This window comes from Hemicordylus capensis, chromosome 2 (genome assembly GCF_027244095.1).
Source record: "Hemicordylus capensis ecotype Gifberg chromosome 2, rHemCap1.1.pri, whole genome shotgun sequence".
Taxonomy (NCBI): domain Eukaryota; kingdom Metazoa; phylum Chordata; class Lepidosauria; order Squamata; family Cordylidae; genus Hemicordylus; species Hemicordylus capensis.
This window is the reverse complement of record NC_069658.1, coordinates 302,508,562-302,523,298: the sequence shown is the minus strand read 5'-3', so window position 1 is coordinate 302,523,298 and position 14,737 is coordinate 302,508,562.

Below are 14,737 nucleotides of genomic sequence, written 5' to 3'. Positions count from 1 at the left end.
TCAGGTCACCACAAAAACCATGCTATCCATCATAAAGTGTTGTTGGTCTGATGGACTTGGAGCTAACAGGACACTGACATATGAAAGCTAATTGTGTTTCTGATGAATGTTCCATCTGATATGCTTTTATTGACATTTTGTATGACCTCAGCACAATTAAATACTTCATTTTAAAAAAAAACCACCTTCATTTTCTATATAGATAAGTTAATCCCTCTTGCACCATGTTTTATTTTAGCAAGTGTGCTGAACTGTGCTCCCCGTCTGCATTTTATTTCCTGCTATTTAGGTTGGAGTATTTTTTGGCTCCCAGATAAAAATACCTGGAAGAGAGACCTAACAACAGATCCTAAGGGATTCTGATTTTTCCAGGGGGGGGGGAGCAGGAAAAAGTGATTGGGCACCCAAACACAGAGCAAGCTGCCAGATACAACCACAAAAAGCTCTGTGTGTGTGTGTCTGTGTGTGAGAGAGAGAGAGAGAGAGAGAGAGAGCATAGTAGGAACAACACTCTTTTATACTATCAACCAGGAGTTTGCTGGGTCCTTCTCATTGAAAGGGAAAGTCAATTTTGTTCTCTTTGTCTGCTGTTTGTCATATCTTCAAAGCTGGATTAGAAGTAGGACATTCACAGAAAAACAGTAGTAGTGCCTGGCAGAGTTTTGGGGATTTGGGGAAAGCCGCGTGTAATGTATATGTGCAGTAATACAGTCTCACTCTCACCAACAAAAGATAATATTGTGCCCTGTCCCTAGAAAATAGAGAATCATTGTTCCTGTACCAGTTTTTCCACAAATCATGAAAATTCAAACCCAAATTTGGGGGTGCAAATCCTCCCAAATTATGTGCAGTTTCTGCAGCTAGAATTCTTGAGAATATTACAGAATACCTTCCAATCGCTTCTCGGCCTTTTGGCTAAGATAGCATTCTCTACTAAAGTCTACCTTCCAGATATATTAGAAAATGGAAATCAGAAATTTTTAACGGGAACTAGTTAAAGCGGGGGGAAGAAAGATACATTTCAGATACTGGGACAGAGGGTACAGTTTATATATAAACTAATATAAACTATAGATCTATCCAACAGATACAAAACAGCATCTGTCCATTGGGGGGGGGGGAACCAGGAAGAGCAGGAAAGTACTGGAGTAATGGAAACAAAAAGGCATCTCATATAAACACAAGAGAGAGGTAAAATGCAGAGTCCAGAACAAGAATGCAAGTCAAAATGGATATATGACAGAATTTAATTTGAAGCTTAGCCTAAGGATCTGTTTTCAGCACTGGGGTTCATTGTTCACCAGCCCCAGTACTATCAGCTGAATTTGGCAATGGCTGGTTGTGCTTCCCACAAAGATTGGTACCACGGCACTCTGCTAATTCAATGTGATGGTGGCAGACCCATTTGTTTAAACCCAGATCTACTGGAACTGCATATAAAATATGGATGGAGTCTGATTTTCAGAGCAAAAGGAGAACACAGTGGGAAACAGATTCAGTTGTGACCTATCACAGCTAGGGCCAGTGAAACAGGAAATCCCACCCCTCAGAGAGCACTTCCTTTCTGTGTGCTCATGGCTAGGCTCCACATAGCCTACTCTCTCAAAGTACAAAAATAATATTATGCTTACACTTAATGTTTAATGACAGCTGTGGCAATGAAGAGCCAGGCTTCTGAGGCACTTTTCAAACATATTAGAATCACAATACTGAAGAGTTGGAAGGGACCTAAGAGGGCTTCTAAACCTACCTTGTTTTTCTCTGAGCTCATTGAGATCAGCTTTCTTGACATTCAGAGCACCCTCAGTTTTCCCTCCCCTGGATCTCATGAATTCCAAGATGATGTGATCATTTGCCTTAATGTGATCATTTTCCACCTTCACTTCATCAGCCAGTTCTTTCCTTTTGGTAAGGACTAAGTCCAGAATAGCTGTCTTCAAACATTTGAAGGGCTGTCATAGAGAAGGAGGCACTGTCTTTGTTGTTGTTGTTGTTGCTTCTGAGGGCAGAACTAGAACCAATAGGCTGAAATTAGAGGAAGCAGATCCAGGCTAGACATCAGGAGGATTTTAACAACTATAACTACTCCACCGTTTGACAGTGGAATGGTCTGCCTCATGCAGGGGTGGGCTGGGCATGATGCGAGTTGTAGTAGGCTTGTGATTCTAAGATGTTTGAAAAGTGCCATAGAAGCAGATGGATATCTGCAGATGAGTGAAAGTTAGTTTAAGGGAGCTCTGATGTACTTAATCCGAATGACTTCAATAGCTTCATCATACCCTATTTCTAAAACTTTGTGGAGGGTTTGTCTCTGCCTTTTGAGGTTCCTAGATCTTAGGATATCCTGCCCCTGCACTATTAATTGGAGGGACAGCCCCACGCATGCAGTTAACACGCTCTAGATGGAACTTTCCTATCAGAATTCTCTTTTGTCAGCATTCTTTTTAATTAGTCCACATCCCATTTTCTGTGAGAATCTATTATGGGAACCAATTAGGCATGGATAAAGTTTTGTGGGGGTTTTGTATTTAAAGAAGATGATCTCTAGCTATGACTCCTTTCCAAATACTTATGACATGATTCTTCATCTTTGCACCCATCTGCACAATCTGAAATTCTACTTTCTAAATCAAACACATACATTGATAGAGAGTGTCACGGTTACTCTTATCTGCCATGCTAATTATGAAGTCTTTTTTTTAAAAGTGACTGTTTGAAATATATATAAATGATGCTATAGCATGACTTCCTTATCAACTATATAATGTTTCCAATGAAGTCTTTCACTGCATTGCACTCTGGGTATTATGCAAACGAAAGAATTTTGAGCACACAGAACCAGCATTGAACAGTATGTGTGCTTCATATACAGTCTTTCTATAGCATAAAATTTCAGAATTGATACTTTAAGTCTGAGACATAAAAGAGAAGAATATACATTCTACCTATAAGGATGGTGTCACATATTTTAAATGGCTGCGAAATTCTTATTAATTCAAGGGTTAATCCAGGCAGATCAGATAACTGTACTGAAGCCCCAGCAATAGAAAATGCAAAATTCTACTTAAAACATCCACAGTTTTAAAATGATGCTCCAGGACAGGGGTGTACAACTCAGATGTTCAAGTGGGCCAGAATACACCTTGACCACATTGTGGACCATATTGTGAAAGTTACCAGAAATTCTGCATTAACAGTCACTAAACACTAACTAAATAACAATTATTACTGTACTTGTTAATACTTTTATAATGTACTTTCTCAACAGGAGGACAAAGTGCACTGTTTTACACTTGCCATTCCACTGATGGCTACAGTACGTTACTGAAATACAAAACATAGCTGCCTGAAGAAAGATGATCATCTCTGGCCCTGGGGTTGGGGAAAAGGCTGGGAGTTGTTTGGCCACTGTGTGTTCAGGGCACTTCCAACACATAGGGCCAAACTGACAATCCCCACACTAGTCTGGTAACACTCCTCACCATCTTCTCTGCTTGTGGCGGGGTGTGTGTGTGTGGAGTTGCAGGGCATGCCCATTCGAGTGCTAATGCTGAGCACCAGCCAAACGGGCACATTCCTGCTTCAAACAGAGAAGTAAAGTGGTGAGGCTGAAAAGGCTCTGCACCTCCTTCCCGTGGAGGATTTATGGAGAGGCAAAGTAGGCACTTGCCTACAGTGGCAAAATTTGAAGAGTGGAAAATTTTGCCACTCCTCAGATTTTGCCACCTCTCTCTGGGGGTGGGGGTGGCTGCAGTGAGGGTGGGGGGCAAGAGGCAAGTCCCCCTATTTACCTTTAAAATGCCACTGCATTGTGGGATGGACAGGAGCAGCTGCAGTGGGGAAGGTGGTGGTGGGGCGAGGGGAAAGTTCCCCGTTATGGGCCTTTCTCCCACATGCAGAGAAAGGCCCATAATGGACTGCAGACGGAGGCATGCAGTCATTTCAGAGTGAGGAGGGGAGCTTGTAGGAGCTCTCTCTTGCTGCCTTCACCACCCCTTCCCACCGTGCAGCAGGTGTTGCTAAAAGGGGGAAATTTCCCCTAGCCCCACTACCATCCTCCCCGCTGCAGCCGCTGCAGCCCCATTCTGCTGTGCAGTGGCATTTTAAAGGTAAATGGGGGGAACTTACCCCTCACTCCCCATCCCTCACTGCAGCTGCTGCTGTGGCCTTCACTGCCCCCATTCTGCCACACAGAGGCAGTTTTCAGAAGGAAAAAGGGGGACTTTCCTTTCTCCCCCGCCTCCACCCTCACTGTGGTGGGCACCCAGAATGGGGTGGTAAATCCTTGGCTACCTACGGGTGGCAAAAGGCTTAATCTGCCCCACTTCTTTCCCTATCTTGAAATAGACGAGCATCCTTGCCTGGGGTGCTTTGGCTGAGCATTAGCCAAATGGGCATGTTCTGTGCCTTCCCTTCACTGCTTCAAAGCAGGGAATGGAAGCATGGACAGTCTTTGCCTGGGGGTGCCTTGGCTGTGCATTGCTCTGCTCCTCTCCTTTGTTGCTTTGAAGCAGAAACCAAAAGGCAAGGAGGGTCCATCTCTGGAGCAGCCAGAATGACACCTCTGCACCTTCATCCTGATGCTTTGAAGCAGAAAATGGAACCAAGGAAGGCCCTCTCCCTGAGTGCTTCAGATCATTACTCAAATGGGCACACTCCAAGCCTCCCTTTAACTGCTTCAAACCAGAAAATGGATGAAAGGTTCTTGCTTGGGGCACCTCAGCCAAGCTGCAGTCACAGTGCTGAACTTTGATAGTTGGAGAGGAGGGAAAGAGTGCCTTCATTGAATACTCCCTCAAACCAATGATTAGCACTATTGAAATGACATCTTTTCAGTGGTGGCTGTGCAATGCAGAAGTATCACGTATACAAAACTGCCCTTCCCCACTCAACACACACACTGTTGACTGTTGATTTTTCTGCACACAGCACTCCTAGGCACATCATCATCATCATCATCATCATCACCACCACTAATAATATTATTATTTATATACGACATATGACCACCTCCCAAATAGACCCTCAGAAGGTTGTTTGAGACATGAAATGACTTCTTGCTATAAAGGTGCCCATTTGCCACTCTGGAGTGGCATAGAGTGGTTGCCCAGAAGGCATTTGTTCCCTCAGTTGCTTCACTTTCCCAAGCAGTTAGAAGTTCTAGGGGTTTGCAGTGCTCCTAGAATTCCAACTTCCCTTAGGAGGAGAGATCACTGGAGGCTTGTGATGTCTGCAATATGTGGTACATTGACACACACATACCGATTAAGCAGTGCGGATGACATTGGAAATAGCAGATCATTCATAAAAATCAGCAAAAGATTACACAGGCAACCCAAATACTGGTGGACCACAGACTGTACATGCAAACTGCTCTCATACCACCAGGAAAATATCCCCATCCTGGGAGGGCAACATACACATGGCTGAGCCTGCCAAAACCTTCCCCTCAGCTTTACACAAGCCCCTTGTCTGCTCAGCCATCCTTGTGGCTCCCAAACCAATCCATTCGGGGTTAGGGTGGGCCTCAGGCATATTTCCCCCTGCACACTTTCAGCAGCTTATCAGTGACCAGTCCCTCTACCTTTCTATGTTTTGAATGCCAAATACTTTTGTTCTCATAAGGAGGCCCAAAGCAGCAGTTAGAGCCATCTAGTTTTCTTCCTGCCAGACTGGGACTGGGTGGCACCGAGCCATTTGGTCCTTTCAGAAGCCCTCCCTAGAGCCATTCACTCCACAGTACTATTCCTCTCGGGATGCGGACGCCTTGTACAGTGAGACTTGGTGACGTCAAGGCAGGCCCTATTCAATTGTCCCCAGTTATTATGAAAAGCAATGAGCAGTTTATGTGCCACACCTCGGTTGTCAGGAAGTCAGAGGGCATAAATCTCCACAGGGAGGGAAGGCAGCTTGTTTGCTATTCACTCGCTTTTGGAAGTGGCTGTAGACGATGGCTCTGAAGTCCAGTCACTTGTGGCCTAAAACTCCTTAAGCAAAAAAAGAGAAGACACATACTGTGATCTATAGAAATCACTTAAAACCCAATCCCAGCAGGCAGATACTATCAAGTAAACCTCAAAAGCTTCAAGGATTGATGAAGTACACACCTCTTATACATGTCCAACTGCCGTCTCTCAAGGGACAAACCGATAGTAAAACAGGCTTCTATCACCTCCGTCTCACCCCTTACTACCAAAGGTGCTGAGGTCTCTAACCATTTGCAGAGACTGAGCGGGAACACAATACAACAGTATACCCAGCAGAGCTTACATCCCTTTATTTTAGAGTTCTTCCCTGTTTTGCAATTATATTCCCTTCTCTAGAATAATGCAGGTGCTGAGAGCACACCCACACTGCATTCATTTTAGGGTTCTGTAAACCAGCACTTTTTTTTAGGGTTCATAGGTGGTCTTCAGATGGACATGATCCCTGCAATGGATGTGTGAGGGGCTTGGGTCATATGGATGGTAGGGTCACCAACCTTTGATATAAGAAATATTGCTCCCTAAGCAGAACTAGGAACAGAACCATGGTGGGCTACAGGAGGACCTATGGTGGCTTAGAGGCAATGTTGGGGTCAGAGTGAGAGCAGAATCTGGCAGATCAGGGCAGCACCTAGCCAAATCTCAAAGGTGAAGCTTGAAAGCTCTGGGGTTGAGTTCAAAATAAATAAATAATGAATGAACAAACAAAAGTGGGGGAAAAATAAAAAATCATTTGCTAGGAGCTGTCCCCAAACTCCTTGTTCTACAAAATCACCATGAGGACTAGTACAATATCTCAGATGTATTTTGTCCCAGAACTTCGGTTCAAGGTTAGTGTTTCCCAGTGATGAAGACAGAGGGCCACAATTCACGTGTTACATTTTCCATTTACAGGATAACTCTTACAAGAGATTCCCATGCCTGGTACCCATAGAAATAAAGTGTATATACAACATGTGAGACATGAGTTCTTTATTGAATTATTTATCTACCAACCTGTGTACTACAGGTTTGTAGATCAAGGTCTGGTGATGAAGCAACTCCAAGCTTAGGAACAGCAAAATAACAATCTTTTCTTTCTTTGAAAAGTTGGTAGTGTAATATCAGGAAACAGAAAGACAGAGCAGAGGCAAAATGAAGGTTGGAGATCATGATTCCAACATTTGTAATGGTTTGATTATTATTTATTATTTTATTTATTTTATTTATATACCATCCTTTCTAAAGTGATTATAATTTGACTGTATTAAGATCCATCTTATTTATTTGTTATTTCTCGGTGTAAACTGCCCTGAGCTATTTTTGGAAGGGTGGTATAGAAATCGAATGAATGAATGAATGAAGGAATGAATATACAGATGAGTAAAGACAATGTTTTTCAGCCATTTTATTCTCCAATCCTTAAGCTCTAGGAGGACCGACTTCCACAAAGAATGTGGCCTAATTGATGCAAACCTGGTTTAACTACCTCTTCCTCAATGCCAATAATGCACCCAGAGCTTCACACATATAAAAATAGGCAGTGGTAGGAACTACCATGGATAATACAGGCCGAGTTGTCTTGTCCCTGCCCTGCCTTTCGCCCTGCAGCTAACAAAGATAATGAGTAACACTGATATTAAATAGGGATTTGGGAGCTTTCTTTTTTGGAAAGTGGATAACACATTACAGGAGATAGGAAAATCCATCAGACTTTATTTAACTGTAACATTTATTAAGAGGAGTGAAAAGGTCAGTACGGAGCTTGCGGCATATGGGCTAAACTCCTTTCCCCAGCCCTGAAAGCGACAAGAAAGCAGATCCTTTAAGATGCAACTATCTTAAGCTCCCCTCCGCTGTTTAAACTCTTGGTAATTCTAGGTTTTGGAGACAAACGTCAAAGCAGAGGGCTCTTCCCTTCATTATTCAAGTAAAGGCCCCATCAATATTATCTGTAATAAGAATCTGCTGTTGACATGGCTCACCCTGCAGTTCCTGTTCCAGGCAGCAGCCTCTGTCAATAGGATTAAAGTGAAGGAATGCCTTTGACAAGTCCAGTGGCTGCTGGTTCACTGCTGCCATCAGGCTGCCAAATTGAAAAGGCATTAGGCAGTACTGTGGGCGGATGAGGGCAAGCAAATCAGGTTTGTCCAAATGGGAGACTTAAACCTTAAGACTTCACCTGGACCTCTGTGGCTCTGCAGGTCAAGCCACTTAGACCTCATCATCTTCTACACACAGGCTCCAGTCAAATCCCTGGGCAGTCCCACAGAAACAGCCCCTTCACACCTTCCCCAGGAACTCTGAATATAGGTTCTGCAGGAGAAGGAACAACTAATTTCCAAGTCAATAGTGTGCCAGAAACAGCTGTTGGGGTCAAACCTGCAGTTTCTTCAATGTATTATGAACTGTCTGCAATCACTACAACTACTTTTGAGCAGTAATTACTTTTAATCATTCAGTAATCATTTTATAGGATCTTTAGGGTACAGTCCTTCCTGATGTAGGTGTAGAACCCATATGCAGAGGGGTTCCCATATGGGGAACGATCTTCTTACTCATAGTTTGCAGGAACTTTACAATCGTTATCTGGCTTGTCCTCACATCAGCTCCATGAGGCATGTATGTTGCCAGAGGCGCTTTTACCCCTGGATTTCAGGGCCAAAGTCCAGGGCTCCACAACCCCTGAGGGCCCCAAAATCGTCTTTAGTCTGTCCTGGGTGGTGTGGTTTGTGCCCTCAAGAACCTACGTGTTAAAAAAGGATGCTTAACTTGCAGCAGGGGTGTGGGGGGCCCTCCAAAGGCCTTTAGGTCCAGGCTCCAAAATTACCTAAGTGCACCTCTGTGTGTTGCTGGAGGTAAGGAAGGTGAGAACCTTGGCTAGACTAGAACCTTGGCTAGATCACAGGAATTCTCTTGGACTGGCTAGTGATGCCAGACTGGAGATGATGTTCTCTGCCTATGGCATGAATGGCCACAAGAAACAGTCACTCAGGGTTCCAAGACATAGACTATAAACCCGTACAGCTACAGAGAAGGCCATATCAGCACGCAAAGAGATTTCAGTTCCATTGCTTGGCATCTTTTTCAGAGTGCCAACAACAGAAGGAGCCCTTACTGGCCGTTGTGTTCGTATCAGACAGGTGAGTCTCAGACATATGCACTAGAAAGTACATTCAGGATTTCATTTTCAAATCTAGCTAATGTTAACACGTCACGATCCATATTCGATTCATAACTCATATAAAATTACCTCTCAAATAGCTAGATTCCAGTCTTCTATATTATTATTTGGGCTACTTTGACTTTATCTAGAAGTGGGTTACAAATCTACAATAAAATAACAATAAAAATTAATATACTTAATAATAAATATGAATATTCATAGTGCTAATTAACAGTATGCCCAACAATAAAATTGAAGTTAACACAGTACTGCTTAAGATAAACATATCACCTCTCCAAATGCCTTTTTGAAAGGAAGGTCTTTGTTTCTTGGGATGGGGGTGAGAAGGCAAACAGACCTTATAGGGAGGAAATTCCTTAACTCCTTCATCTTTTAACTTGAACTGCTGTTTAATCCCCAATGCATGGCACTGAGTATAGGAAATGGGTATATTTCCATCACATTCTCTTTCTCCTTTTGTTAATGGCAAGACCCAGGATGCAGATACAGATGCTGTCATTATCCCAATGCCAATTCTGAAATATGGCAGCCTGCGTTTTATCTAGCAAGGTACATTTTATCTAGCAAGGTGCAGCATGAGAGGAAGCAAGGGGTGAGCTGAAGGGCGGTAAGTAGTAAAACCACAACTTCCTCCTTGTGAGGAAAAGTAAGAGGTAACACCTCCTGTCTGGGAACATAAACATACCTCCCACATTTGTTACATCTGGCCTATGGTTTACAGAAGGAAAACTCCTTCGGTAATTTTATCTGTTTAGTTTTTTTATTTAGTGAAACATTGCCATGCCTGCACCTGGCCTCATATTACCTGTGGCATAAGAAGAGGGTTGGGTTTTCAATGTACAATAGAATCACAAGCTCAAAAGAAGAGTGAATAGCTTTTGAAATAAATAAATAAATAATAATCTACAGGAAGTGCTGGACGTTAGGCTAAATTAATGGTTGGATACTCTATCCACTTTGCTTTCCATCTCTTCTTTCATTTAATTCAACTTTTGTTAGGATGTATTCATTTTATTATTATTATGTTGCTGCTGCTGCTATTTTATGTTTATTATTACTATTATTTACACAGTCAGACAAGTGTTATGGACTGGTTTGTTTTATCCAGACATTGAGTCCTTCCCAAGGACCTGGGATGGCTGAATTTTATTGTCAATGTTGTTGCTGTTGTTATAGATATCGTCGCAGAATATAGGCTGTTCCCAGTAAAGTTGCTTTTTGTAACTGGCTGATGGTGATTTCTGTGGCCCCTATGGTGTTGAGGTGCTCTTCAAGTTGTTTTGGAATTACACCTAGGGCGCCAATTACCACTGGGATAATTTTGGTCTTTTTCTGCCACGTCCTTTCAATTTCAATTTGTAGATCTTTGTATTTTTTGACTTTTTTCTATTTCTTTTTCTTCTATTCTGCTATCCCCTGGTACTGCTATGTTGATTATTTTAACTTGTTTTTCTTTCTTCTTGACTACAGTTATATCTGGTGTATTGTTTGGCAGATGTTTGTCTGTTTGTAGTCGGAAGTCCCATAATATTTTTGCATCTTCGTTTTCTACAACTTTTTCAATTTTATGGTCCCACCATTTTTTGCAGATGTCCCAGTGTATCGTCCCTGCTATCTTGTCATCCCTTTGTTTGTAGTCAGTCTGTGCGATCTTTTTGCCACAGCTGATTAGGTGGTCCACGGTTTCATCATGAGTCGAAGGCTTTCTTGTAGTCAATCCATGCAACACTTAGATTTGTTTTTCTTCTCTTGCAATTTTCTAAAATCATTTCATCAATTAGCAGCTGGTCTTTTGTGCCTCTGGTGTTCGGGCAATTTCCTTTCTGTTCAACTGGAAGCTGTTTGTTAGTTAATAAGTGTTGCATCACTTCATCTGCTATTATTCCAGTTCATAATTTGAACATGGTTGGCAGGCAGGTTATCGGTCTATAATTACTTGGAACTGCACCTTTTGCTGGGTCTTTCATGATGAGATGAGTTTTCCCAGTTGTTAGCCATTGTTCAATATCACCTCCTTGAAAAATGTGATTGAACTGTTTTGATAGTTGTTTATGAAGGCTTGTTAGGTGTTTAAGCCAAAAGCCATGCAGTTCATCGTCACCTGGCGCAGTCCAATTTTTAATTTTCTTTACTCTTTCACTTATTAATTCTGGTGTTATTATTAGATCTTGCATTTGTTGGTTACATTTTTTGACCTCTTTCATCCAGCCTGCTTTTTTATTACAATCTATTGGATTGTCCCATAATTTCCCCCAGAATTGCACTGTTTCTTCTTTATTTGGTGTTTCTAAGTTTCTTGCAGTTTCTCCTTCTATGCTTTGGTAGAAACGTCTCTGATTCGACTGGAATTGGAGATTCTGCCTGTGTTGTGTAGTTCTAGCATCATATCTGCTAATCTTCTTTGACACTGCTGTTATTTGCTGCTTTATTATTTCCAGGACTTCTCTGATTTTCCTTGAATCTAGGTGGTATTTTTGGATCAGATACTGTTTGGTGTTTTCATTCTTCCACTTCTTGTCTTTCATATCTTTCAATTTACTAGCATCTGATCTAAGCCTGGAGATTTTATTTTCTAATCTCATCTTCCATTTAGGTGATGTACTACTTTCTTTTTTTACAGGTCCATTGATCTGTTATCCGAGCTCTTGTGTTGTTATTGTTGCTGCACTGTACATTAGTTGGTTTGTTTCTTTCAAATTATTGGTTGTTATTTCTGCAAGTGCAGCATTGACATCTTTTAATGCCCGAGCAAGTTGTTTTTTGGCAACTGTTTTTAGAGCTGGAAGTCGAAGTCTGGTGGTTGTTTGGTTCATGTGCTCAGTTATTTTTTGCTTTAGTTCTTGTTGCTTTTCTGTTAAACGGCATTCCGGTTTTTGAGGTGATGGCAAAGGGGAGGTTGCCTGGTTTTGATTTCGAAACAGTTCAGTTACAGTGGCATCCACTATTTCCAACACCTCCTCCACCTGCGCCTGAGCAGCTGCTTCAGTTGGTGGTAATTCTTCTTCCATATCTTGAGCCTGTGTTGCTCTTTGCAGTTCTTCCAGCTCAACTCCTGTGAATACTTTATTTCTTATTATGTATCTTCTCTGTTCTGCTAGCCTTTGTTCTGTTATTTCTGTATCTGGATGCTTCTCTTTCCAAATTTGGTACATTCTTTTTACATAACCTCTTCTAGTTGGACTAGACTTGTAATAGCGGATCATTATTTCCTTGTTGGCATTTTTGGTATATATTTTTTCGGTTAAGCGACGTTTCTTCCAGTAACCTTGCAGTCTCCAGCCCTGGTTGCTCAACTGAAGATCCTGAGTCCTGTTGCCCACTTGCCACCAGATGTCCAGGGACTCCAGCACCTGGCGCGGTCCTTGTTGACCCGGGCGACGACCGATCTGGTATAGATTTATTAAAGTTACGTCTCACCATATTGTTGATGGGAGCAGCACTCTTTGTCTGGCTCCTATGGTGAGACCTGTCCAGTATGGTTGGACCTCTGGCATAGCTCTCACCTTCCTCAGAGCACACAAGCCCCACAACCATGCCAAGGTAGTGCCTCACTGGGGGATGATGATGATGATGATGATTACTATTATTATTATTATTATTATTATTCTACCTTATCTTAAGCAACCTACATTGGATTCCTCAGAGTTAGCTAATTATAATGCTTTTTCCAGTCTTCAATGGTTCGCCAAGGAAACTGAGTGGGTGGTGGCCTCTGAGCTCCAAGCAGTCTTGGATTATACAGATTATCTAGACCCATTTCTAATCGGTTTTTGAGTGGTCTATGGGGTGGAGACTGTCTTGATTGGCCTGATGGGTAATCTCAGATTGGCTACTGACAGAGGGAGTGCTGGTCTTGTGGCAGCAAGCATGACTTATCCCCTTAGCTAAGCAGGGTGGATCTGCCCTGGTTGCATATGAATGGGAGACTACATGTGTGGGCACTGTAAGATATTCCCCTTAAGGGGTGGAACCACTCTGGGAAGAGCATAAAGGTTCAAAGTTCCCTCCCTGGCATCTCCCAAGATAGGGCTGAGAGAGATTCTGACCTGCAACCTTGGAGAAGCTGCTGCCAGTCTGTGTAGACAATACTGGGCCAGATGGATCTATGGTCTGACTCAGTATATAGCAGCTTCCTATGTTCCTATGAGTGTGACTGTTGATCCTTTTGGCTCTCTCAGCAGCTTTTGATACCATCGGCCATGGTATCCTTCTGGGTCACCTGAGGGAGGTGGGAAGAGGGCACTGTTTTACAGTGGTTCTGTTCCTATTTCTCTAGTAGATTCTAGATGGTGTGGCTTGGAGACTGCTGCTCTGCAAACTGAAAACTAAAGTATGAAGTTCCACAAGGTTTCATGCTGTCTCCAATGCTCTTTTAATATCTATATGAAACCACTGGGAGAGATCATCAGGAGGTTTGGTGCAGTGTGTTACCAATATGCTGATGGCATCCAAATCTATTTCTCCATATTGACCTTTAATCATTTGAAGTTTAATCCAAATAAGACAGAAGTACTGACTGTGGGGGGTCGGGACCCGAGAGATGGCTTAGATCTTCCTGTTCTGAAGGGGTTACACTCCTCCTGAAAGATCAGGTATGTAGCTTGGGATTACTCCTGGATCCTCCTGGTTTCTCAGGTTGAGGCAGTGACCAGGAGAGCTTTTTTATCAGCTTTTGCTGATATGTCAGTTACACCCATTTCTGGAGGTAAATGGCCGTAAAACAATAGTACATTTTAATGCTGGTAACCTCCAGGCTTGACTGCTGTAATGCACTCTATATAGTACTGCTTTTGTATGTAGTCCAGAAACTACAACTGGTACAGAATGAGGAAGGCAGACTAGTCTTTTGGACAACCCGAAGGGGCCATATAACACTGACTTTAAAAGAATTGCACTGGCTGCCAATATGTTTCCGAGTGAAATACAAAGTGCTGGTTACTACCTATAATCCAGGCTACTTAAGAGAACACTTTCTTTGTCATGAACCCTGCAGCCTATGAAGATCATCTGGGGAGATCTGGTTACAGTTGCCATGGGCTGTTTGGTGGCGACTCAGGACCTGGCCTTCTCTTTGGCTACCCCAGGGCTTTGGAATATCCTCCCTGTCAAAATAAGAGCATCTCCATCTCTGATTGCTTTTAGAAAGACCCCCAACACACCGGTTCTGTCAGCCTTTTAACTGAAATTAATTTTACACCGTTTAATTGCTTTTAGCCTATGAAGTTGTTTTAAATGTTTTATTCTGTGAAATTGTTTTAATTGTTTTTACTTTGTTTTATATTTGTTGTTTTAGATTAAGTACACCGAGATACACTGAGATACACATATCAGGCGGTATAGAAATATTATAAATAAATAAATACTACTGACCTTGTCAGTATCATGATACACAAAACTGCCATACTGAGGTGGAAGTGTAGCACAATATACTGCACATTTCTACAGTATGGGTCCACATCTCTTTTGAAGCCACTGGCTTAAACATTACTTCTTAAGGAATTCACTATCACAAAATGTGGTGGCAGCCATTAATCTGGATAGCTTCAAGAAGGATTAGACAAATTATTATTAGCAGTAATAAGGAAGT